Raw genomic sequence first — 25,844 nt, forward strand, 5'->3', positions numbered from 1 at the left:
CTGGGTGTTTTTCTGTATGTTGGTAAATTGAACACCAATAAAAATTAATTAAAAAAAAAAAGGAATGGGTGCTGTATTTTGTCAAATGCTTTCTCTGCATCTAATGAGAGGATCATATGGTTCTTGGTTTTTCTCTTGCTGATATGATGAATCACATTGATTCTTTTGTGAGTATTGAATCAGCCTTGTGTCCCAGGAATAAATCCTACTTGGTCATGGTGAATAATTTTCTTAATATATTGTTGGATCCTATTGGCTAGTATCTTGTCGAGAATTTTTGCATCCATGTTCATCAGGGATATTGGTCTGTAATTCTCCTTTTTGGTGGGGGTCTTTGGTTTCGGAATTAAGGTGATGCTGGCCTCATAGAACGAATTTGGAAGTATTCCATCTCTTTCTATCTTTCCAAACAGCTTTAGTAGAATAGGTATGGTTTCTTCTTTAAACGTTTGATAGAATTCCCCTGGGAAGCCATCTGGCCCTGGACTTTTATGTCTTGGGAGGCTTTTGATGACTGCTTCAATTTCATCCCTGGTTTTTGGCCTGTTAAGGTTTTCTATTTCTTCCTGTTCCAGTTTTGGTAGTTTGTGGCTTTCCAGAACTGCATCCATTTCTTCTAGATTGCCTAATTTATTGGCGTATGACTGTTCATAATATGTTTTTTAAATGGTTTGTATTACCTTGGTGTTCGTAGTGATCTCTCCTTTCTCATTCATGATTTATTAATTTGAGTCTTTTGTCTCTTCTTTTTAATAAGCCTGGCTAATGGTTTATCTATGTTATTAATTCTTTCAAAGAACCAACTCCTGGTTTTGTGGATCTGTTCCACAGTTCTTCTGGTCTCGATTTCGTTGAGTTCTGCTTGAATCTTTATTAACACTCTTCTTCTGCTGGGTGTAGGATCTATTTGCTGTTTTTTTCTCTAGCTCCTTTAGGTGTAAGGTTAGCTTTTGTATTTGAGTTCTTTCCCGTTTTTGGATGAATGCTTGTATTGCGATGTATTTCCCCCTCAGGACTGCTTTTGCTGCATCCCAAAGATTTTGAATGGTGTATCTTCATTCTCATTAGTTTCCATGGATCTTTTTAATTCTTCCTTAATTTCCTGGTTGACCCTTTCATCTTTTAGCAAGATGGTCCTTAACCTCCACGTGTTTGAAGTCCTTCCAAACTTCTTGTTGTGATTTAGTTCTAATTTCAAGGCATTATGGTCTGAGAATATGCAGGGGACGATCCCAATCTTTTGGTATCGGTTCAGACCTGATTTGTGACCCAGTATGTGGCCTATTCTGGAGAAAGTTCCATGTACATTTGAAAAGAATATGTATTCAGTTGAGTTTGGATGTCAAGTTCTGTAGATGTAAAGTTCTGTGTGAAATCCATCTGGTCCAGTGTATCATTTATTTTTTAAAAAATTTTTTTTATTTATTTATGATAGTTTCACACAGAGAGAGAGAGAGAGAGAGAGAGAGGCAGAGACATAGGCCGAGACATAGGCAGAGGGAGAAGCAGGCTCCATGCACCGGGAGCCCGACGTGGGATTCGATCCCGGGTCTCCAGGATCGTGCCCTGGGCCAAAGGCAGGCGCCAAACTGCTGCGCCACCCAGGGTTCCCCAGTGTATCATTTAAAGCTCTCGTTTCTTTGGAGATGTGTTTAGAAGACCTATCAAGTGTAGAAAGCGCTAGATTGAAGTCACCAAGTATAAGTGTATTATTATCCAAGTATGTCTTAATTTTGGTTATTAATTGATATACTTTGCAGCTCCCACATTCTGGGCATATATATTGATGATTGTTAAGTCCTCTTGTTGGATAGATCCTTTAAGTATGATATAGTGTCCCTCTTCATCTCTCTCACTACAGTCTTCGGGGTAAATTTTAGTTTCTCTGATATAAGGATGGCTACCCCTGCTTTCTTTTGAGGACCATTTGAATGGTAAATGGTTCTCCAACCTTTTATTTTGAGGCTGTAGGTGTCCTTCTGTCTAAAATGAGTCTCTTGTAGACAGCAGATAGAGGGTCCTGCTTTTTTAACCAGTCTGACACCCTGCGCCTTTTGATGGGGTCATTAAGCCCATTCACTTTCAGAGTTACTATTGAAAGATAAGAGTTTAGTGTCATCATGATCTCTATTCAGTCCTTGTTTTTGTGGATTGTTCCACTGGACTTCTTCTTAAAGGGGAATTTTAAGAGTCCCCCTTAAAACTTCTTGCAGAGCTGGTTTGGAGGTCACATATTCTTTCAGTTCCTGCCTGTCTTGGAAGCTCTTTATCTCTCCTTCCATTCTGAATTAGAGCCTTGCTGGATAAACTATTCTTGGTTGCATGTTTTTCTCATTTAGGACCCTGAATATATCCTGCCAGCCCTTTCTGGCCTGCCAGGTCTCTGTGGAGAGGTCTGCTGTTACCCTAATACTCTTCCCCATAAAAGTTAGGGATTTCTTGTCTCTTGCTGCTTTAAGGATCTTCTCTTTATCTTTGGAATTTGCAAGCTTAACTATTAGATGTCAAGGTGTTGAACGGTTTTTATTGATTTTAGGGGGGGATTTCTCTTTTTCCTGGATCTGAATGCCTGTTTCCCTTCCCAGATTAGGAAAGTTTTCAGCTATGATGTGTTCAAATACATATTCTGGCTCTCTGTCCCTTTCGGCGCCCTCGCGAACCCCAATTAAAAGTAGGTTTTTCTTCCTCAGGCTGTCGTTTATTTCCTTTAATCTATCTTCATGGTCTTTTGTTTGTCTCTTTTTCCCTCAGTTTCCCTCTTTGCCATCAACTTGTCTTCTATGTCACTCACTCATTCTTCCACCTCGTTAACCCTCGTCATTAGGACTTCTAGTTTGGATTGCATCTCATTCAGTTGATTTTTAATTTCTGCCTGATTAGCTCTAAATTCTGCAGTCATGAAGTCTCTTGAATCCTTTATGCTTTTTTCTAGAGCCACCAGTAGCTTTATAATAGTGCTTCTGAATTGGCTTTCTGACATTGAATTGTAATCCAGATTTTGCAACTCTGTGGGAGAGAGGACTGTTTCTGATTCTTTCTTTTGAGGTGGTGTTTTCCTTCTAGTCATTTTGCTCAGTGCCGAGTGGCCAAAAGTAAGTTGTATTGGGAAAAGTGGATAAAGAGAGAAGAGAAAGAAGAAAAGGAAAAGAAAAAAAGAAAAAGGGAAAAAATAGAGAAGAAAAAGAGAAAAAAATGGGCGGTGCAAACAGAAATGAAAAAGCAAAAAAAAAAAAACCAAAAAAAAAAAACCAAGGGGGAGTATCCTCTGATTCTGTATACTGTATGTCCCTTGACTTCCCCTGGAACTTTCCAGTGCTTCTTGGTCAATAATTTGTTTTTCCCCTCTCCGTCTAGCTGGTCTCCTGGGGAAGGGGCCTGTTGAGCTGATTTTCAGGTGTTACCGCCTGGGGGAGCTGCTCAGCCCCCTGCCTGGTGCAGGGCTCAGTGAGTGATGTTTAAGCTGCTTATCCGGTGAGGCCACTGTGAGGCTCAGGGGGGTGTTGTTTACCCTTTGAGGCCCCAGGAGGAACAACCACAGTAGTGCTGGCCAGCTCTGGAGCCCTGAATTCAGCTCCTGCAGTGACTAAGGAGCTCTCAGTCTGCAGGGTTCTTGATGCTCCAGGGGCGGGGCCGCTGATCTGCTCAGCTTGGGGCCGGAGTGTCCTTGCTGTCCTGTGCCCTCCTGGCCTCTGCCTGTCCCCAGGGGATCCTGGGCTGTATCCCCGGCACCCTGTGCTCCCGGGCCTTCGCTGTTGAATTCCCGCTTCCAGCCGCGCAGCCCCCTCTCCATGGAGCTGCTGCCTGAGCCCCTCCGAGCTGCTCCCGGGGCCACACAGCCCCCTCTGCACGGAGCCTCTTCCTCTGCGGGAGCTGCCTCCGAGCTGCTCCCGGGTCCAGCTGTGAGCATGCTGCAGCCCTTTAGGGAGCTCAGCGCACTGTCACCGGGGCGCAGGTGCTCTGTTGGTGTCCCAGGGAGCCTGAGGGCATCCCCGCCCTCCTGGGGTCCTACTCTAATTCCCTGCGAGCGCCTTTCCTCGGGAAGATTGGTGGAAGCTCCTGCTTCTCAGGGATGGGGCTTTCCTGTTCTGGAGACACTCGCCCCGGCCTTAGCCTGGCTCCTCGCCGGGCCTCTCCCCCTTGGAGGCCTTTTGTTTCTTTATTTCTTTTTCCCCCGGTCTTCCTACCTTAATAGAAGCGCGAACTCTTCTCACTGTAGCATTCTAGCTGTTCTCTCTTTATTTTTTTTTAACTTTTATTTATTTATGATAGTCACACACACAAACACACACACACACACAGAGGCAGAGACACAGGCAGAGGGAGAAGCAGGCTCCACGCATGGGGAGCCCGACGTGGGATTCGATCCGGGGTCTCCAGGATGGCGCCCTGGGCCAAAGGCAGGCGCCAAACTGCTGCGCCACCCAGGGATCCCCCTGTTCTCTCTTTAAATCTCAGGCCGAATTCGTAGATGTTTGGGATGATTTGAAGGTTATCTAGGTAATTTGGTGGGGACAGGTGACTTGGGGACCCTACTCTTTCGCCATCTTGCCCTCACTGATCTGTATTAATAATTATTATTAATTATTATTATTATTATTTTGTATTATAGCACATTATTTTGTATTTTGAATTATTTAGTATTAATCTAAAATCTTGCCATTTGCAACATCCTGGATGGAGCTAGAGAGTATAATGCTAAACAAAATAAGTCAGTCAGAGAAAGACCAGTACCATATGATTTCACTCATATATGGAATTAAAAAAAAATCCCCACAGAATCGTAACTAAAGGGAACAGATGGTTACCAGAGGTGAGGTGGGTGGGGGGATGGATGAAATAGGTGAGGAGGATTAAGAGTACATTTATCTTGATGAGCAATGAGTAGTAAATAGAATTGTTAAATCACTATATAGTACATCTGCACCTAATTTAACACTATATTAGCTATGCTGAAATTAGAATTTTAAGAAACAACATAAATATATAAAACATAACAAAAGTAAAAAATAAATGGTGTCCTTTAGACTGAAAGGAAATGATACCAAAAGGATAAATATTGACCACCTGTCTAAGTAGTTGCATAGGTAAATATAAAATGTTGTATGAATATATCTTTTCTTATTTATTCATTTAACTGAATTTTAAAGATTTTATTTTTAAGTAATTTCTCCACCCAACATGCGGTTCAAACTCAAAACCCCAAGATCAAGAGTTGCATGCTCCACTGACTGAGCCAGCCAGGGTCCCCTCATATAACTAATTTAAAAGACAACTGCATAAAGCAACAGTTATGAAATTGTGTGTTGGTGTTAAACGTATAATATATATGGCAGCACAAGGGAGGGTGGAAAGACGAGAACTATTATAGGAGCAATTTTTCTATATGCTACTGGAATTATTTAGTATTAATTTGAAATAGTGTGTAAATTAAGATATATACTGTAATCCATGGAGCAACCACTATAAAAATTACCAAAAATACAGAAAAAAAAATATTTAAAATGCTACACTGGAGAACATCTCATAGAAAACAGTAAAAGAGGAACAAACAAAAAAGCAAAGAAAGGGGGGGTATGAAACCTATACATCTTAACATAACTACATCAAATGTAAATGGATTGAACTATCAAAAGGCAGAGATTGTCAGATCAGGTAAAAAGCATAAACTGAACAAGAGATATGGTTTAGATTCAAAGACACAAATAGGTTGAAAGGAAAAGAATACAAAAAAAAAAATACCGTGCAAATAGTAACTATATGAGAATTGTAATGGCTATACTGATATCAGATAAGATAGACATTAAGACAAGTAATGTTACTAGATAATTAAGAACATTTTGTAGTGATAAAAGGGTCAATTCATTAGGAGTATATGCCAATTATATGTACTCCTAGCAGCAACACCCCAAAGTGCATGAAGCATAAACTGAGTTTAAGAATGAAATAGTTTAAAAAAAAAAGAATGAAATACATTTCAACAATAATAGTTGAAGTCTTCCAATACCCTACTCTCTCTCTTTTTAAGTATTTTATTTATTTATTCATGAGAAACAGAGAGAGAGAGAGAGAGTCAGAGACATAGGCACAGGGAGATGCAGGCTCCCTGCAGGGAGCCTGATGCAGGACTCAATCCCAGGACCCCGGAGATCACACCCTGAGCTGAAGGCAGACGCTCAACCTCTGAGCTACCCAGGAGTCCCTAATACCCTACTCTCAATAATGGCCATAAGTAAACAGAAAATCAGGAAAAAATACGGAAGACTTGACCAACATTATCAACCATCTTGACCTGACGTGATAAAAATGATGAGTTCAGATCCTTATATACACAAAATTTACTCAAAATGGATAATAGATCAAAATGTAATAATTAAAATTATAAAACCTACGAAAGAAAACAGGAATTTTTCTGATTTGGCGTTAGATGATGATTTCTTAAGTACAATAACTATAAAGCACAATCCATTAAAAAAAAAAGTGGATCTCATCAAAATACCAACTTGCATTTCAGAAGCTACCATTAAGAAACCAAAAAGACTAGCCACAGAGGGAGGAAATGTTTCCCAATCATATATCTTATAAAGGACTTGTATCTAGAATATATAACGAACTCTGAAAACTTACAAGAAAACCAATAACCAATTTAAAAATGAGTAAATGAGAGGCACCTGGCTGGCTCAGTCAGTAGAACATGCAACTCTTGATCTCAGGGTCATGAGTTCAAGTCCCAAGTTAGGTGGGCAGCCTACTTTAAAAAAATAAACCCCTCTAAAAATGAGTAGATGTGAATAGGCATTTTGCCATAAACGATAAAAGATTGGAACAGAAGGACATGAAAATATTCTCAACTTGAATAATCATTTGCATTTCACAAATTTAAACCACAATGAAATATCACTCAGGTAGAATGATTATAATAAAAAAGACAATAATATATGTTGGTCAAGGTGTGGAGAAACTGGAATTCCCTCATACATTGCTGGTGGAAACTTAAGTGGTTATAGCTACTTTGGTGATTAGTTTGGCATTTTCTTAAAAGGTTAAACACAAATGTCTCATATAACTTATTTATGCTAGGTATCTGCTCACGAGCATCAAAAAGATAGGTCCACACAAAGACTTGGACATGAATGTTCATAGAGACATTACTCATAATCAAAAAGTGGAAATAGGGTAGCCTGGGTGGCTTAGCGGTTTAGTGCCGCCTTAAGCCCAGGGTGTGATCCTGGAGACCCGGGATTGGGTTCCATGTTGGGTTCCCTGCATGGAGCCTGCTTCTCCCTCTGCCTGTGTCTCCACCTCTCTCTCTCTCTCTCTCTCTCTCTCTCTCTCTCTCTCTCTCTCTCATAAATAAATAAATCTTTAAAAAAAAAGTGGAAATAACTCAAGTATCTGTCAACTGGTAGATGGATAAAGAAGTGGTATATCCATCAATGAAATATTACTCAGCAATAAAATCAAACAAATTACTGATACTTGCCAGAGCATGTAAAATCATTATGCTAAATAGTGCTAAAAGAGATCAAAGAAGGAAAGTTCATGAACTAGAAGACTTACCACAGTCAAGCTGTCATTTCTCTTCATATTGACCTATAGGTTTAATGTCATTTCTATAGGCTTAATAGGCAAGGGTTTTTTTTGTGGGCATAGATGAACTTCAAAATTTATATTGAAAGGCACAGGTCTTACAGTTAGCTAAAACAATCTTGATAAAGAAGGAAAAAGGGTGGAAATCACTCTACCCAATATTGAGGCTTAGTATGGAGCTAAAGTAATCAAGACAGTGGAGATATTTGCTAAGGGACAAACACATAGGTTAATGGAAGAAAATAAAGAACCCAGAAATAGAACCACACAAATAACTGATTTTTGGCAGAGGTGCAGAAGCAATTCAGTTATAAAAGGATAGGCTTTTCAACAAATGGTAGTGGACCAGTGGGCCTTCCATAGGCCAAAAAATAAAAAATAAAAATAAAACAAAAACCCCCAAAAACAGACAAAAATTTTTTTTAAAACTTTGACTTAAACCTCATACCTTATACAAAAATTAACTCAAAATAGATCACAGACTTAAATATAAACATAAAATTATACAAATTTTAGAAAAAATATAGTCTTCAGGATATAGGGCAAGGCAGAGTTCTTAGACTTATAACCAAAAGCACAATTCATTGAAGGAAAAATTAATGAATTGGACCTCCTTAGAACTAAACTCTTTTGCCAGTTGAGGCTCTTTTCTTCCTTCCTTCACTGTCCCATCCACCCCTCAGCCCAGGTCCCCCACTCCTCCCCAGGAGATCCTCCTGCTGGGACTTGGTTCCTGGCACCAGCTCCCCTGTGGCCGGGCAATGAGTTGGCTGGCACCTGGGTGAGGGCTGGAGGGGGGCGACAGGGCCAGACTGGGAAGACACCTGGTGCTAACAAAGTAAGCTGCTGTCTGCAAGAGAATGGAGCAGGCAGGTAGAACAGATGTAGCCCAGATGGTCAAGCATGGGGCAAGGAAGATAGAGCCAATTGTATGGAGCCCAGCTGAAATGAACTGGCTTCCTTGAGTGTGCCCAAGTCCTGGTACCAGGCCTCTGTCCCAGCACTGAGGTTTTCCTCACACATGAATGCCTTGATCCTAGGCTGGATGTGTACCCCTACTCCTGGACCAGGGAGAACCTCCTTTGCAAGAAGAAAACATTTACTTATTTGGCACATGAAGCTGAGCTACAGGCACTGACTTTGGCCCTAGGATCATCAAGATGATTTTTGATCATCCTGAGAAAAATTAGCATTGTCCTCTAGGCCCAATAAAGCAAATATTTTCCTATAGAGAATAGTGCTGGTTCCTGAGGACTTGAAGGGCCTGCAGCCCCAGGGTGGGTAGCCAAAGATAGTCTTGTTTTTCCTGCTCAGAACAGAGTGGCTGCCTTGAATGCCTCTTTCATTATGATTCACACCAACTTGAAGAGTTGGCCTTCTATTTGCAGTCATCTGTGTGTGGAAGGAGAAAGGAGTTGCTGTGATTCCCTTAAGTTGTAAACCATAGAATTCCAGATGTTGAGAAGTTTGGAAAAACGGTCTATGACTTCAAGCAGCACCCAGAACCCCACCTCAACAGTCCCTGGGGCCCAGCCAAGGCCAAGCCAGAGGCCTCCTCCCAGGTGTGGAACAAGTACAGCTCTTCCAAAAACTAACTTACCTCTAGGCTGCAGAAAATATGGAGGAATTATCTGAACGTGAAGGACTATAAAGTGTCTTATAAGGGGCTAGGGCCTGACAGTCAAGTTCAGTGCAGAGGCCCTGCACTACCACCTCTGGGACCATGTGAACATATCCATAGTAGAGGCCACAGATTTCCCTTCAACATTTCTGAATGGGTTTCCTGCCCAAGGAGAACATTAGGACTTATGGGCCATGGGGCAGGTTTGCTATTATCTCATCAGCAGGATCTCTGAAGTCCTCCCAGTTGGGCCAAGAAATAGATGATCACGATGCAGTCCTGAGGTTTAATGAGGCACCCACAACCAGTTCCTCCCAAAATGTAGGCACAAAAACTACCGTTCGCCTGATGACTCTCAGTTGGTCACCTCTGCAGGGCACTTCCTCAAAGACGGTTTGTACAGTGAGGGATTCCTAATTGTTTGGGACCTGTCTGTTTGCATTCATATTATCTCAAAGTGGAAACAGAGCCCTGATTACAGCTTTTTTGAGAACTGTAAGAGCTGTTGCAAGCTGCATCCTGATCAGCCCTTTTATATCCTCAAGCCTGAAATGCCTTGAGAGCTGTGGGACATCATTCTTGAAGTCTCCCCAGAGGAAATTCAGCCAAATCCCCTATCCTCTGGGATGCTTAGCATCATCATTATCGTGATGCCGTGTGACCAAATGGATACTTACAAGTTTCTCCCATCCATGGCAAGCCCAATGTGTGCTACTACTACTACCAGAAGTTCTTTGGCCATACCTGCACAATGAGTGCCTACCACCCACTCCTCTTTGAGAAAAATTTGGTGAAGCACCTCAACCAGGGCACAGACAAGGACATTTATCTGCTTGGCAAAACTATACTGCCTGCCTTCCAGGGAATTCCCTGCTGAGCCTGGGCACCTTGGTCAGGTCTCCTTGCCCTTCTCCACCAAGCCTGGGCAGGCCACATTCCCTAATAATCACAGGCTGCACTGTGGGCCTTCTGTCAGTATGAGTCACAGGCTGCAGGAATCCAACAGCAAGCAGCCAGGTCCAGCCTTCCCTGTAGCTGCAGAGGTTTGTAAACCCAGATCCTCCTGCCACACACTTGTACAGACATACCTAGCTTTCTTTCCACACACAGGTAAATGCAAGATCCACCTTTCCCATTTGGGCTGCCAAAGCTGGGCTGTTTCCCCCCACCGGAATGATGTTATTCTCACAAACCAGCACTCTGTATTACTTGAAATCTGCACCTAGACACTAATTTCACGTGTTAAAGAAGTTCTCCAAAATTATGATTGTGCCCAGGCATAGGGTGCCTCGGGGTGGGAGGGTGGCCAGTAGTGGTACAGGACATAGGAAACATGATCAGTTCTTCCAGAACAAAGTTACCCCCAAGGTCCATGCCCCTGGAGGAGGTGGTGTTCTATTAGTCTAGCTGGTTTGGTGGGCCCTTAACATGGGTGCTTATGAGCAAAGGGTCTTGAACCCACAGCCATCTCCATATGGAGAGGAGAGGCACAGAAGGGCACAGTCTCCATCCTCCAGTTCCCCACAGTTCAGTGGAAGAGAGACAGGGAAGATTCAGGTTGTTTGGTGAATAGGGTTGGCGGAGGGGGTGTTGTGGAGAGGCCTACTTGCCATGCTGTTTGCCAGCACACTTAGGAAGGGGTATATTCGTGCAGTGTCTGTGTTTGGCGAGGGCTTCACAGAGCTGGGGCTATGGACGAAATTTTAGAGGAAGAGGAGAAACCTGTCAAGCAGCTATTTGAGTCATCTAAATTGCGTTTTCTTTTCTGCCTTTGTTGCCGTATTCATTCTCTAAGGTCGTCCTAAACTTGAAGGTGCAAATCATTTCTTGAGGGAACTCCTAACCCTGTCTGAGGCAGCAAGTACGGCCCCATGGCAGACGCTAGGCAAGCCTGCTGCCAAAACTCAGATTTGTCCAGGTTCACCCTGGCCTGACCCTACCCTGCAGCTGGATTTGCATACCATGTCCACTGCTTCCCTGTTAATGCCCCGCTCCCCCTCCTGACTGCCATCATATTTTCCCTTTGAAAGGAGTAGTTTTCCCCCCTCTCTCAAATTGCTTTTAAGCATTTTCTGCTCTAAAAGTATACTGCCCAACAATTTCTTTGACCTTCTTGGGCCTTCTGTGGAATGTCTCTGAGTGGGGATGTGGTTCCCTAGAATTTAGTCACTCTCAGAAGTCAGAGCCTTAGAGATCATAACTGATTCTCACAAGGTTTATCAGAGTGCCATGCCCTCTACCCGTCCAGCATGGGAGCAATGTCAGAGTCTCCAGACAGAGGCCTTGCCACCACAGTCTGCACACATGTTTCCAGGTAGTTTTGCCATCCCCTCCCCTGGTGGAGAGCCACGTTGGAGTGGTCTGGCCCCCCAGTGTGGAGAAGGTAAAGGACTCACCCAGGGTCACAAAGTAATGCTGTAGAGCCAGAGCTCCTAAACCCAGGATTCTGGACTCCTGGCCCCATGTAATCAAGGGCCTCTTAAGCATGAGCTCCAGACCATCCACTCCATCTAGGAGCTGGAGTGCTCACTTGGTGCCAAACCCTTGGCTTATATAAGCAGTAAAAGGAGTCCTGAAGGAAGAAGCCCTGAGTTTTCAAAGTGATGATCCCCTGTTTACTAGCTATAGCACGATGGGTGAATTCTCCTGAGATTCTGTTTCCACATCTGAGGTGATGAGCCTACCTCAGGATTGTTGTGTTACATGAGACATCTATCCTGGTTCTGTACTTGGCATATAACAGGTACTCAGTACATTGTGGTTTCCTTCATTCCTACTTTCACTGAGGTTTCCTTCCTTCCTTCTTTCCTGCTGTGTGCTCACGCCTGGGGAGAACCTTGCTTTGAGGGAGGCCAGAGAGGGAGTACTGTCCTCACGGAATTAACTATCCTATTGAGAGACAGAAATTACCCTGTCTGGAATACCCAGGAAGCCATCCAAGGCAGTGGAGGGTGCAAAACGTTGTCCCTGCTTGTAACTGGGGCCTGATTCTGCTTGGGAATGGGTGGAACACTTGGGCCACTTACTGCTGTGTAGAGTAAGTCTTTTCCACCCCTCTGTGCCCATGAATTCCTGGCTTGCTTTTTTTTTTAAGTAATCTCTACACCCAACGTAGGGCTTGAACTCACAACCCTAAGATCAAGACACATGCTCTATTGACTGAGCTAGCCAGGCACCCATCTGGGTTGGTTCATCTTCTGATTGATACACTCATTGTAATCTTTGAATCACAAACACTGAGTGAGAGGAAGGTGCCATTCCATCAACAGGAGATAAGTGGTGGTATGGACACTGAGACTACACTGGGTAGATGCTAGCTTTTAATTGTTATTAATATAAGGGATCAGATTAAGTATGATCTAGGTTTACAGAACTTTTAATTCTGTGTTCTTTCTATATGGAAACTAGTAAAATGCAAATAAGATAGGGGTATTATTGTTGGTCTGGTGACATGTTTAATATTTGTGACAGATAATAAAAATGATGACTAAGTGCTGCAGGAAAGTCCCTGTCCATAACAGGTTCTGTCTTCATCAATAGCCACCTATTTGTGTATCATGAGGTCTTCCAATCCTTCCACCAATCACATAAGCTATTCACATTGGTTTGGAGACCTCAATTTCAGAAGCTTCTGAAACATGCCTAATCTAATTCTGAATTACCCAAAGATTATGCAAAATTTTAAAATAAAGTGTTTAAAAAAAAAACAACTTTTGCCAGTTAAAAGAAAGCCCATGTGAATAAGATGAAAAGACAAACTACAGACTGGAAGAAAATGTGTGCAAACCCCATATTCAGCAAAGGACAAGTATTTACAGTATATAAAGAGCTCTCAAAACTCAACCATAAGAAAAAGCAATCCAGTTAGAAAATGGGCAAAATACATGAACAGATGTTTCCCTGAAGAGTATATACAGTAGCAAATAAACACATGAAAAGATGTTCAATGTCATTAGCCATTAGGAAAATGCAAATTAAAACCACAATGAGATATCATTATATAGCCATCAGAATAACTAATATAAGAAATAATGATGGGGTGCCTGGGTGGCTCAGTCATCAGAATCTGACTGTTGATTTCAGCTCAGGTCATGAGATCCAGCCCTGAGACTGGCTCCATGCTGAGCATGAAGCCTGCTTAAGATCCTCTGTCTTCCTCTCCCTCTATCCCTCCCCTGCATACATGCATGCACATGCTCTCTCTCAAAAGAAATAAAAAGAAATAGTGATAATACCAAATACCACATGCTGGGGGGATGCGGAGAAACTGGATCATTCATACAGTGCTGTTGGAAGTATAAACTAGTATAACCACTTTGGAAAACAATCTATCAATAAAATAACTATACAAACCAGAAATTACACTCTTGGGCATTTATCCCAGAGAAATGAAATTTTATGCCCCCACAGAAACCTGTATACTAATGTTTGTAGCATCTTTATTCTTTTGTGTGTGTGTGTGTGTGTGTGTGTGTGTGTGTGTGTGTGTGTCTGATCTTATTTATTTTGTCACTCTTAGAAAATCTCATTTTTGACTGGACTCAGACTTAGAGGTAGAACCTCTCAGAATGGACAGCCTCCGTCTCTTAGCAATCTGTTCCTGGTGTATTTCTTTGGCCTCCTTCATTCTCTTAGCCAAAAGTTTAGCATATTCTGCAGCCTCTTCCTTATTTTTCTTAGTACGCTGTTTCTTCAAAGCAATATGCCGACGTTTGTGTTGGAGGACACGTGGAGTAACAAGACGCTGAATCTTGGGTGCTTTGGTTCTAGGTTTCTTACCTTCTTTGTTTAGGGGCTTTCTAACAACATACTGGCAGACATCGTCTTCTTTTGACAGATTAAAAAGCTTTCGGATTCTGCTGGCTCTTTTGGGCCCTAGGCGACAAGGCACAGTAGTATCAGTGAGTCCAAGAATATCCTTCTCCCCTTTTTTCACAATAACCAAATTGAGAACACTTGAGATTGGCATCCACAATGCAACCCCGAACAGATTTGCTCTTCCTCTCTCCAGTCCTCCTAGGTCGGTAGCAGGAATGCCCCTTACTCAGCAGCAGGCGGATGTGGCCATGGGTCAAGACACCCTGCTTCATGGGAAAGCCTTGTTTGTCATTGCCACCACTGATTCGCAACACGTAACCCTTCCATTCCTCGCCCAGAGCATCGGCAGCAACTTCTGTGGCCATACACTTCTCATAAAAGGTGTACACAGTTTGCGCTCATCATCCACTTCGAGTTTCTGACAGCCAGTGGCTGGGAAAGAGATGTTCAGCTTCATCCTGAAGCAGCCTGCCGCCTCGGAGGCGCCATGAAAAAGAGAGCAGCATCTTTATTCTTAATACTCCAGAATTAGAAACAGCCCTGATGTCTTTCAATAGATGAATTTTTAACTATTGTACATACATACAATGGAATTCTACTGACCAATAAATAGCAACAAACTCTTGATAATACACAATAACTTGGATGAATCTTAAGGTGATTATGCTAAGTTTGAAAAGTCAGTCCCAAAAAATTACATACTGTCTGATTCCATTTATATGACATTGTTGAAATGACAAAATTATGGAAATTGAAAACAAGTTAGTGATTTCCAGAGGTTAGAAACATGGAGTCGGGTAAAAAGATGGGTATGGTTATAAAAAAGGCAATATGAGAGATTTTAGTGGTAATGGAACTGTTTTATATCTTAACTGGGTCAGTGTCGATATCCTGTCTGTGATGTTGTATTATATCTTGCAAAGATGATGCCATTGGGAGAACTGGATAAAATGTTCAAGGGATCCCTCTGTTTTATTCCTTAAAATTGCATGTGAATCTACAACAATATCAAACTTAAATGTTGAATTAAAATAAAAACTATGCTGAGGAAAGAAGCCAATCACAAAAGACCACAAAATTCCATTTGTATGAAGTGTCTGGCAAGGCAAATCTATGGAGATAGAAAGCAGATTAGCGGTTGCCTTCAGGATGGGAATGAGAAGTGACTGCACATGAGAATGAGGGATCTTTCCCAATGAAAATATTCTAAAACTCGATTGTCATGATAGTTGCACAACTCTAAATTTACTAATCATTAAATTCTACACCTACAAGTGGGTGAATTTTATACCTCAAAAGAACCTTTTTAAAGTAAGTTTCTGTTTATATAAAATTTTTGCAAAATAAAAAATTTATTTAAAAAATTATTAGTGTTAAAAAAGGTAAAGACTTAAGGCACTCCCCCACCAAAAGAGGGAAGGTATAAAAAGGAGATCAATAATTACAAGAGTTGCATACTCCAAAATACATAAAAGACAGACTTGGAAAATATTTGCAAGTCAGGACAGCTAGTTTGTCAATATTCTCAACACATACTGGCTTCCTAATTAAAAGTATATCTCAGAGGGGTGTCTGGGTGGCTTAGTCACTTAAGCGGCTGCCTTTGGTTCAGGTCATGATCCTGGAATCCTGGGATCAAGTCCTGCATCTGGGCTCCCTGCTCAGCAGGGAGTCTGCTTCTCCCTCTCCCTCCTGTGCTCTCTCAAATACATAACATATGTACGTACATATGTACGTACATACATAAAATCTTTTAAAAACAAAGTATACCTCGGAGAGGTGGCATGTTCATTTCCAGGCTACTGTGATAAAGTGAATATCATAGTGAAGCAAGGCAAATGAAGTTTTCTGTTTCCCAGTACATATAAAAGTTATGTTTATACTATATTGTGGCCTGTTTAGTATACAGTAACATTACATCTAAAAAAACAGTGCATATACCATAAAAAATATTTTAGCACTACAAAATGCTTACCATCATTGAGCTTTCTGTGTATCACTCTTTTTGCTGGTGGAGGGTCTTGCCTCAATGTTGGGGGCTGCTGACTGATAAGGGCGGTGGTTGCTAAAGGCTGGGATGGCTGTGGCAATTTCTTAAAATAAGACAGCAATGAAGTTTGCTGTTGACTTTTACTTTCATGAGAAGTGGGTGACTCCCTTGCTGCATCCAGCTTCTACATCCAGTACTTGATGCTTCACCTTACACCTCTGTGTTATGGAGACTACTTCTCTCCTTAAACCTCAGCTAGTTTCAAACTTTTCTTCTACAGCTTCACACAATTGAAGACAGTTAGGGCTTTGCTCTGGATTAGGCTGTAGCTTCAGGGAATATTGTAGCTTCTTTGATCCTCTGTACAGACCACTAAAACTTTCTCCATATCTGCAATAAGGCTGTTTCTCTTTCTTATCATTCATGTATTCACTGGAAGAGTGAATAATTCCTTTAAGAACTTTTTCTTTGTATTTACAACTTGGTTAGCTGGCAGAAGAGGCCTAGATTTCAACCTGTCTTGGTTGTTGACATGCCTTCCTTACTAAGCTTAGTCACTTTTAGCTTCTGATTTAAACTAAGAGATATGTGGGACACCTGGGTGGCTCAGCAGTTGAGTGTCTGCCTTTGGCTCGGCGTGATCCCAAGATCTAGGGATCAAGTCCCGTATCAGGCTCCCTATGGGGAGCCTGCTTCTCCCTCTGCCTATGTCTCTCTCTCTCTCTCTAAAATGAATAAATAAATAAAATCTTTAAAAAACGTAAATAAAGTAAGAGATATGTGACTCTCTCTTTCACTTGAACATTTCCAGGCTATTGTAGAGTTAACTGGCCTAATTTCTTTTTTTTAAGATTTTATTTATTTATTCATGAGAGAGAGAGAAAGGCAGAGACATAGGCAGAGGGAGAAGCAGGCTTTCTGCTGGAACCCTGATGTGGGACTTGATCCTGGACCCCAGGATCACGCCCTGAGCCGAGCATATGCTCAACCACTGAGCCACCCAGGCGTCCCTTAACTGGCCTAATTTCAATATTTTTGTGTCTCAGGGAATAGGGAGGCCTGGGGAGAGTGAGGAACACCAGTCAATGAAGCAGTCAGAACACACTGAAGTGTTCTTTTATTTATCAGTTAAGTCCACAGTCATATATGGGTGTGGTTTGTCATGCCCCCAAAACAATGACAATAGCAACATCAAAGATCACTAACCACAGATCATCATAACATATATAATAAAGATGAAATCATTAGAAATATTTTAGGAAATACCAAAATGTGACAGAGGGACACTAAGTGAGCAAATGCTTTTGGAAAAATGTTGCTGATAGACTTGCTTGATGCAGGGTTGTCACAAACCTTCAATTTGTAAAAAGTGCAATATCTGAAAAGCACTTTAATAAAATAAGATATGCCTATACTAGCACCCCAAAACAAAAATGAGTAAATGACACTCTCTGCAGATCACTTGTTTACAAGAAACAAAAATCATCTCTGCCTACTAGGTAGGCTCATTGTCATCCAAGAAAAAGAAATGTTAACACGGAGAATAGTGCTGGAAAGGCAGAAATGAAACTGCCTACTCGTTCATGTTTCATCACTCTTGGAATCTCTTAGCTCAAGTACTTGAGATTCTGGCAAGCCATGGATTGATTTGACTTACATTAGCTGTCTACTCTGTGTCCAAATAGTTGTCACTGGGCAGCCTCGGTGGCTCAGTGGTTTAACGCCGCCTTGAGTCCAGGGCATGATCCCGGAGACCCGGGATTGAATCCCATGTCGGGCTCCCTGCATGGAGCCTGCCTCTCTCTGTGTGTGTCTCTCATGGATAAATAAATAAAATCTAAAAAAAAATAGTTGTCACTATCCTAAAGATAACCCTTAAAATTTTTTTTTTAATTTTTTTTTTTTTGTATTTATTTATGATAGTCACACACAGAGAGAGAGAGAGAGGCAGAGACACAGGCAGAGGGAGAAGCAGGCTCCATGCACCGGGAGCCCGATGTGGGATTCGATCCCGGGTCTCCAGGATCGCGCCCTGGGCCAAAGGCAGGCGCTAAACCGCTGCACCACGCAGGGATCCCTTTTTTTTTTTTTTTTTAATTTTTTTTAACCCTTTAAATTATCTTAGAAGGAGCTATAAGTAGACCAAGAAATTTAATTGACATGGTTATGATAGACCAGTCATAAAAGTATGTATTTGTAAAAAAAAAAAAAAGTGCAACCTTATCATTAGCAAAGAGATAGCTATTTAAATATCAAGAGTTTTGCTCATTTAATCATCACAGATTAATGATAACAATATATGCTTATTTTCTGCTAGAAAATAGGACAAAGTAGTCTGGAAAACAGTTTTGGAAAATATATTGGGAACCTTTAAAATGGACATACTGGGATCCCTGGGTGGCGCAGCGGTTTAGCACCTGCCTTTGGCCCAGGGCGCGATCCTGGAGACCCGGGATCGAATCCCACGTCGGGCTCCCGGTGCATGGAGCCTGCTTCTCCCTCTGCCTGTGTCTCTGCCTCTCTCTCTCTCTCTCTGTGACTATCATAAATAAATAAAAATTAAAAAAAAAAATTTAAAAAAAAAAATAAAAAATAAAATAAAATGGACATACTGACACAATAATTCCAAATATAAGGCTCTATACTAAGAGAATGAATAATCAGAGATACAGGTGAGATATATGTATGTGATCTTTGTAGAATTATATATTATTTATATATTATATATATAATATATATATAATATAATTTTATATATAAAATATATAAATTTTATATATAAAATATATATTATATATAATATATATTTATAATTAAAGAAAAAACTATTAACAGTATAAATTTCCACTGTTACAGGAATATTCAAGTAAATTGGTATATGCAGTCATTAAAAATCATGTTTTTGGTTAAAATGTCCATTCTACCCAAAGCAATCTACACATCCAATGCAATCCCGATCAAAATACCAACAACAGGGCAGCCAGGGTGGCTCAGCAGTTTAGTACCACCATCAGCCCAGGGCCTGATCCTGGAGACCCAGATCAAGTCCCACATCAGGCTCCCTGCATGGAGCCTGCTTCTCCCTCTGCCTGCGTCTCTGCCTCTCTCTGTCTCTCTCTTTATCTCTCTCTCTCTCTCTCTCTCTCATTAATAAATAAAACTTAAAAAAACAAAATACCAACAACATTTGCCACAAAACTAGAACAAATAATACTAAAATTTGTGTGGAACCACAAAGGACCCTGAATAATCAAAGCAGTCTTGTGAAAGAAAAAGCTGGAGTTATCATAATTCCAGATTTCGAGATACACTACAAAGCTATAGTAAGCAAAACAGCAGGGTACTGGCATAAAAATAAACATACAGATAGCTCAGTGGAATGGAATAGAGACCCCAGAAATAAACCCACACTTACATGGTAAATTCATCTGTTGATAAAGGAGGCAAGAATTTACAATGGGGCAAAGATAGTCTCTTTAAAAAATGGAAAAAAAATAAAAATAAATAAAAAATAAAAAATGGTGCTGGGAAAACTGGACCACTTTCTAACATCATACACAAAAATGAATTCAAAATAAATTAAAGACCTAAATATGAGACCTGAAACCATAAAAATCCTAGAAGAAAAGATGGGCATTAATTTCCCTGACATTGGCCTAGCAACATTTTTCTAGACATGTCTCCTAAGGCAACAGAAACAGAAACAAAAGTAAACTATTGAGACTACACCAAAACAAAAAGATTTTGCACAGTGAAAAAAATTAACAGAAAACCTACTAAGAGAAGATATTTATAAATGATATATCTGATAAAGGGTTAATATTCAAAACATATAAAGAACTTCTACAGCTTAACATCAGAAAGCAATCTGATTAAAAAATGGACAGAGGGCCTAAACAGACATTTTTCCAAAGAAGACATCCAGATGGCCAATAGACACGTGAGAAGATGCTCAACATCACTCATCATCAGAGAAATGCAAATCAAAACCATAGTGAAATATGACCTGTCAGAATAGCCAAAATCAAAAGTACAAGAAGTAACAAGCATTGGCAATGTTGTGAAGAGAAAGAAACCCTGGTGTACTGTGGATTGGAAGTAAATTGGTACAGCCACTGTGAAAAACATTATGGAGATTCCTCAAAAAATTAAATATAGAAATACCATATGATCCAATAATTCGACTACTGGGTATTTACCCAAACAAAACAAAAACACTAATTCAGAAAGATAATATGCACCCCTATGTTTATTGCAGCATTATTTACAATAGCCAAGATATGGAAGGAACCTAAGTTTGCATCAATAGAGAAATGGATAAGAATGATGTGGGGTGTGTGTGTGTATGTATGTGTAAAATGGAATTTTACACAGACTTACCAAAAAATGAGATTGTGTCATTTGAGACAACATGAATGGACCTAGAGGGTATTATGCTAAGTGAAATAAGTCAGACTGAGAAAGACAAATACCATATGATTTCACTTATTGTGGAATCTAAAAAATCTAAGCAAAGAAAAAAGAAAATCAGATCTATAAATACAGAGAACAAGGTGAGGGTTGGCAGAGGGGAGGGGTGGAGGCTGGGCAAAATGGATGAAGGGGAGTGGCAGATACAGGCTTCCAGTTATTTTTTTTCAAGATTTTATTTATTTATTCATGAGAGATACAGAGAAACATAGAGGGAGAAGCAGGCTCCTCACAGGGAGCCTGATGTGGGACTCGATCCCCGGACCCGGGATCACACCTTGAACCAGAGGCAGATGCTCAACTGCTGAGCCACCCAGGCATCCCCAAGCTTCCAGTTATGAAATGAATAAGCCATGGGAATAAAAGGTACAGCATAGGGAATATAGTCAATAATACTGTAATAGCTTTGTGTGGTGACAGATGGTAGCTACACTTGTGAGCAGAGCATAATATATAAACTTCAGGGACCTGGGTGGCTCAGTCAGTTAAGCGTCTGCCTTTGGCTCAGGTCATGATCTCTGGATCCTGGGATTAAAACCCCACATTTGGCTTCCTGCTCAGGCGGGAGTCTGCTTCTCTCTCTCTCTCTCTCTCTCTCAAATAAATAAATAAATAAATAAATAAATAAATAAAATCTTTAAAATATATATAAACTTGTTAAATCACTAAGTTGTACACCTGAAACTAATGTAACAGTGTGTCCATTATACTCAAATGAAAAGATTTTTGAAAAATGAAAAATGTTTTTTAAACATTTTTTTATTGAAGTTTGATTTACCAACATATAGTATGACACCCAGTGCTCATCCCATCAAGTGCCCTCCTCAGTTCCTGTCACCCAGTCAGCCCATCCCCCTGCCCACCACCCCTTGTTCATTTCTCAGAGTTAGGAGTCTCTCATGTTTTGTCACCCTCTCTAATTTTTCCCACTCATTTTCCCTCCTTTCCCCTATAATCCCTTTCACTATTTCTTATATTCCCCATATGAGTAAAACCATATGATTGTCTTTCTCTGATGAGTTACTTCACTCAGCATAATACCCTCCAGTTCCATCCATGAACTATTGGGACTTAAGATAAAAAGCATTTGTACAGCAAAAAAAAAAAAAAAAAAAAAAAAAAACAGTCAACAAAACTGAAAGACAACCTGCAATATGGGAGAAGATATTTGCACATGACCTATCAGATAAAGGGCTAGTATCCAAGACCTATAAAGAACTTATTAAACTCAACAGCAGAGAAACAAACAATCCAATCATGAAATGGGCAAAAGACATGAACAGAAATCTCACCAAAGAAGACATAGACATGGCCAACAAGCACATGAGAAAATGCTCCACATCACTTGCCATCAGGGAAATACAAATCAAAACCACAATGAGATACCACCTCACACCAGTGAGAATGGTGAGAATTAACAAGACAGGAAACAACAAATGTTGGAGAGGATGTGGAGAAAGGGGAACCTTCTTGCATTGGTGGTGGGAATGTGAACTGGTGCAGCCACTCTGGAAAACTGTGTGGAGGTTCCTCAAAGAGTTAAAAATAGAGCTACCCTACGACCCAGCAATTGCACTGCTGGGGATTTACCCCAAAGATACAGATGCAGTAAAACGCTGGAACACCTGTACCCCAATGTGTATAGCAGCAATGTCCACAATAGCCAAACTGGAAGGAGCCTCAATGTCCATTGACAGATCAATGGATAAAGAAGATGTGGTGTATATATATATTTTGTTGTTGTTGATTTTTTTAAATTTTTTTTTTTAATTTTTATTTATTTATGATAGTCACACAGAGAGAGAGAGAGGCAGAGACACAGGCAGAGGGAGAAGCAGGCTCCATGCACCGGGAGCCTGATGTGGGATTCGATCCCGGGTCTCCAGGATCGCGCCCTGGGCCAAAGACAAGCGCCAAACCGCTGCGCCACCCAGGGATCCCTGTTGTTGATTTTTGTTGAGATTTTTTGTTTTGTTTTTTGGGTTTTTTTTAAAGATTGTATTTATTTACTCCTGAGAGACACAGAGAGAGAGAGACAGAGACGTAGGCAGAGGGAGAAGGAGGCTCCCTGCAGGGAGCCCAATGTGGGACTCGATCCTAGGATCCCGGGATCACAACCTGAGCCAAAAGCATTATATATATACTCTGCCATCAGAAAGGATGAATACCCACCATTTGCTTCGACATGGAAGAAAAATGTTTTCGAATAGTATTTAATGAGAAGTTATCCTAATGTTGAATGAAAAAGGCAAGATACAGTATTCTATATATAGTATGAAATAGAGAAAATTGAGATTTGAGATGCTAGGAAGAAAGAAGCCAAAATCATCATCTTAATTGTGGTGATGTCTGAATTGTAAGAGTACAAATTATTTCAGTTTTTATCTTTCATTTTCTTTATACTATTTGTTGCTCTCTTCATATTTTCTGAATAATGAACTTGAACCTTTGAAATCAGAATAAAATCATAAATATTATTTAAAATTAAAAGAAGTAGAGTAAAAGGGGAGACTACCATATATTAAAACAAATTTAAGGGATCCCTGGGTGGCGCAGCGGTTTGGCGCCTGCCTTTGGCCCAGGGCGCGATCCTGGAGACCCGGGATCGAATCCCACATCGGGCTCCCGGTGCATGGAGCCTGCTTCTCCCTCTGCCTATGTCTCTGCCTCTCTCTCTCTCTCTCTCTCTCTCTCTCTCTCTGTGTGTGTGTGTGTGTGTGTGTGTGTGTGACTATAATTAAATAAATAAAAATTTAAAAAAATAAAATAAAAAAATAAAACAAATTTAATACTTAAGTCATTATGGTAGTGGCATGAGAAATAAACAGAATAGTGTAGAAACAGATCCTTGTATATATGAGAATTTAATATATGATATGAAGGCTTCACCAGATAGTAAAGGAAGAATTAGATCATAATTGGCTCACTTACAAATGGTAACCAGGAATGCTGTATGGCAAGCACTATGCTAAGTGCTTTTCCATGCATTTTCTCTTTTACTTTTTACACCCTTTTGAGATATAGGTAGTATTTTCCCCATTTTAGAGATGAGGGAGGGAACTAAAGCCCCTAGAACCTAATGCATTTGCCCAGAATCTGTGTGTATAAAGTTTATGGCAGGGTGTCTAGAATGCAAGAGGCATTTAGTAAATGTTGTTCCTATGAGTAACTTATAGTTTGTTCCATATATTGTAATATATAATGCTTGTATATAGTATATATAATGTAAATACTACAAATAGCAATCAAGCTGTCTTGTTATTGATACTAAGGAGAATTAGTAAGCCTGCAGTTTTTCCAGAATAAATCCCCAGTGAAATAATATAATTTAAAAAATAACATATGATGAGCATCAGCAAATATTGGTTGATTTAATAATTATGATTTCCTGCTGTCTCATTTACTTTGGACACTGTCCTCTCTTGTAAATTCATTCAAGGCTGGTTGAATAAGCGGTGTTAGCCAAAAGGTGGAGCTAGCATTTCCTTCTGAATATCTTGCCATAGACTCATTTGTTCAGCAAACGTATTTGAGCATCCATTCTGCCATGCACCATACCAAGGTTAGAGAAAGGTGGAAAATTGCAAATTAACATTAACAAATATAAACCAAACCAACCAAAAATTCCACATCTCTAGGAAATTAAATGTTCTCTGTGAAGCCTTCTCTGATCCTCCCAGGTGAATTCAGTTACTCTTTCCTAAGAGCATCCAAAACAACCTGTTCAGCTTGTAAAGTCACATCCCTCTCATTGTGCTAGTCTTTCCGTGAGCCTGTCTCCCACACTTGACTTCTTTAGGAGCTCCTAAGGTCAGTCTTTATTTCATAGTAGTCAGGATGTGACTGGTACAATCCGGCTTTAGAGGATTTTTGTTGAGATTTTTTGTTTTGTTTTTTGGGTTTTTTTTAAAGATTGTATTTATTTACTCATGAGAGACACAGAGAGAGAGAGAGAGAGGCAGAGACATAGGCAGAGGGAGAAGGAGGCTCCCTGCAGGGAGCCCGATGTGGGACTCGATCCTAGGATCCCGGGATCACAACCTGAGCCAAAAGCAGATGCTTAACCACTGAGCCATCAGGTGCCCCTTGTTGAGGCTTTTTGGGTTTGGGGTTTTTTCCCCATGATCTGATTGATGCATTCAGTCAGTCCCTAATAAATACTTACACCTACCCTATGCCATGTACTGTGCTAGATAGTTCTTAATAAATATGAATAAGAAACAAGACAATAGACAAGGCCAAACAGAAAAGGTCCTAGAGCTCATGAGAACTCCCATGGCCGCTTAAAAGGAGTTATGTTTTCTTTGTACAGAATTAGTCAAGCATTTGAACCTTATTCGTTGTATTGTTCAAATCTTCTGTGATTTTAAATGTATTTTAGGCATATTTTACATGTCATAGCTTAATGGTAGTATGCTAAAGTCTCCCACTATAGTTGCATTCCTGTTCATTTTCTTCTATTTTTGCTTCATGTTTTGGCCAACAAAATAAGTTTGAAAGATTAAAAAAAAAAGAATGGGCAAAGGTAAATCAAGGAAGTATAAATCAAAAGAAACAATATTAAGGGGATCCCTGGGTGGCTCAGTGGTTTAGCATCTGCTGTCAGCCCAGGGCATGATCCTGGAGTCCTGGGATCGAGTCCCGCATTGGGCTCCCTGCATGGAGCCTGCTTCTCTCTCTGCCTGTGTCTCTGCCTCTCTCTCTCTCTCTCTCTCTCTTTGTGTGTCTTTCATGAATAAATAAATAGAGTTTTCTGGGAGAAAAAAGAAACAATATTAAATAAATAAATAAAGTAGTCAAGAAAAACTGAGGATAAAGGCAAAAGAAACATTGAGGACAAAGGAGAATATCTTGTACTGATAGAAATAAGCTCTGAATTGTGCACTGTATAATATAGCCTTTGAGGCTATATTAAGTGTAAAATGGATTATAAAGTGTGAATAAATATTCCAAGTGGAGAAGGTGTGAGCAAGGAAGAGGGTGGAAGTTTCTTTCTGTGTGGCCCAGGAAGATGCCTCCTGGAAAGCCCCGACATTTAGAACTTAGTTTATAAAGAACAAGGCTTGTCGACATGTCCTGCAATCCCAGAAGCATCCTGGAGCTCAGAGAAATGTCAGTTGGGCTTGAAGAAAGAGTAATGGCAGTAGAGCTACCTGTGCTGTTGTGATTGTTCTGGGTGAGGAGACAGCAGGTTAGTGATTCAAAGCCAGGCTGCCGAGCCCAGGCTCTTTCCAGGGTACCATACTGCCTCCTAGTAGTAGTAACTGGATCTGAGTCCCAAATTCCACATGCCACTCAGAAGAGACCAGCCCTTGCTTTATTTTTTTTAAAGATTTATTTATTCATGAGAGAGAGAGA

At 40.6% G+C, this 25,844-nt stretch overlaps 1 protein-coding gene and 2 pseudogenes across 1 annotated transcript in view; 2 read left to right on the forward strand and 1 right to left on the reverse strand.

The window, feature by feature from the left end:
* LOC121482515 (constitutive coactivator of PPAR-gamma-like protein 2) overlaps nucleotides 1-25,844 on the forward strand; it is a 100,936-nt gene that overhangs the window by 52,005 nt on the left and 23,087 nt on the right. The window lies entirely within an intron of this gene.
* LOC121483022 lies at nucleotides 8,349-10,085 on the forward strand (annotated as a pseudogene).
* LOC121482975 lies at nucleotides 13,734-14,483 on the reverse strand (annotated as a pseudogene).

Source organism: Vulpes lagopus, chromosome X (assembly GCF_018345385.1).
Source record: "Vulpes lagopus strain Blue_001 chromosome X, ASM1834538v1, whole genome shotgun sequence".
Classification (NCBI taxonomy): domain Eukaryota; kingdom Metazoa; phylum Chordata; class Mammalia; order Carnivora; family Canidae; genus Vulpes; species Vulpes lagopus.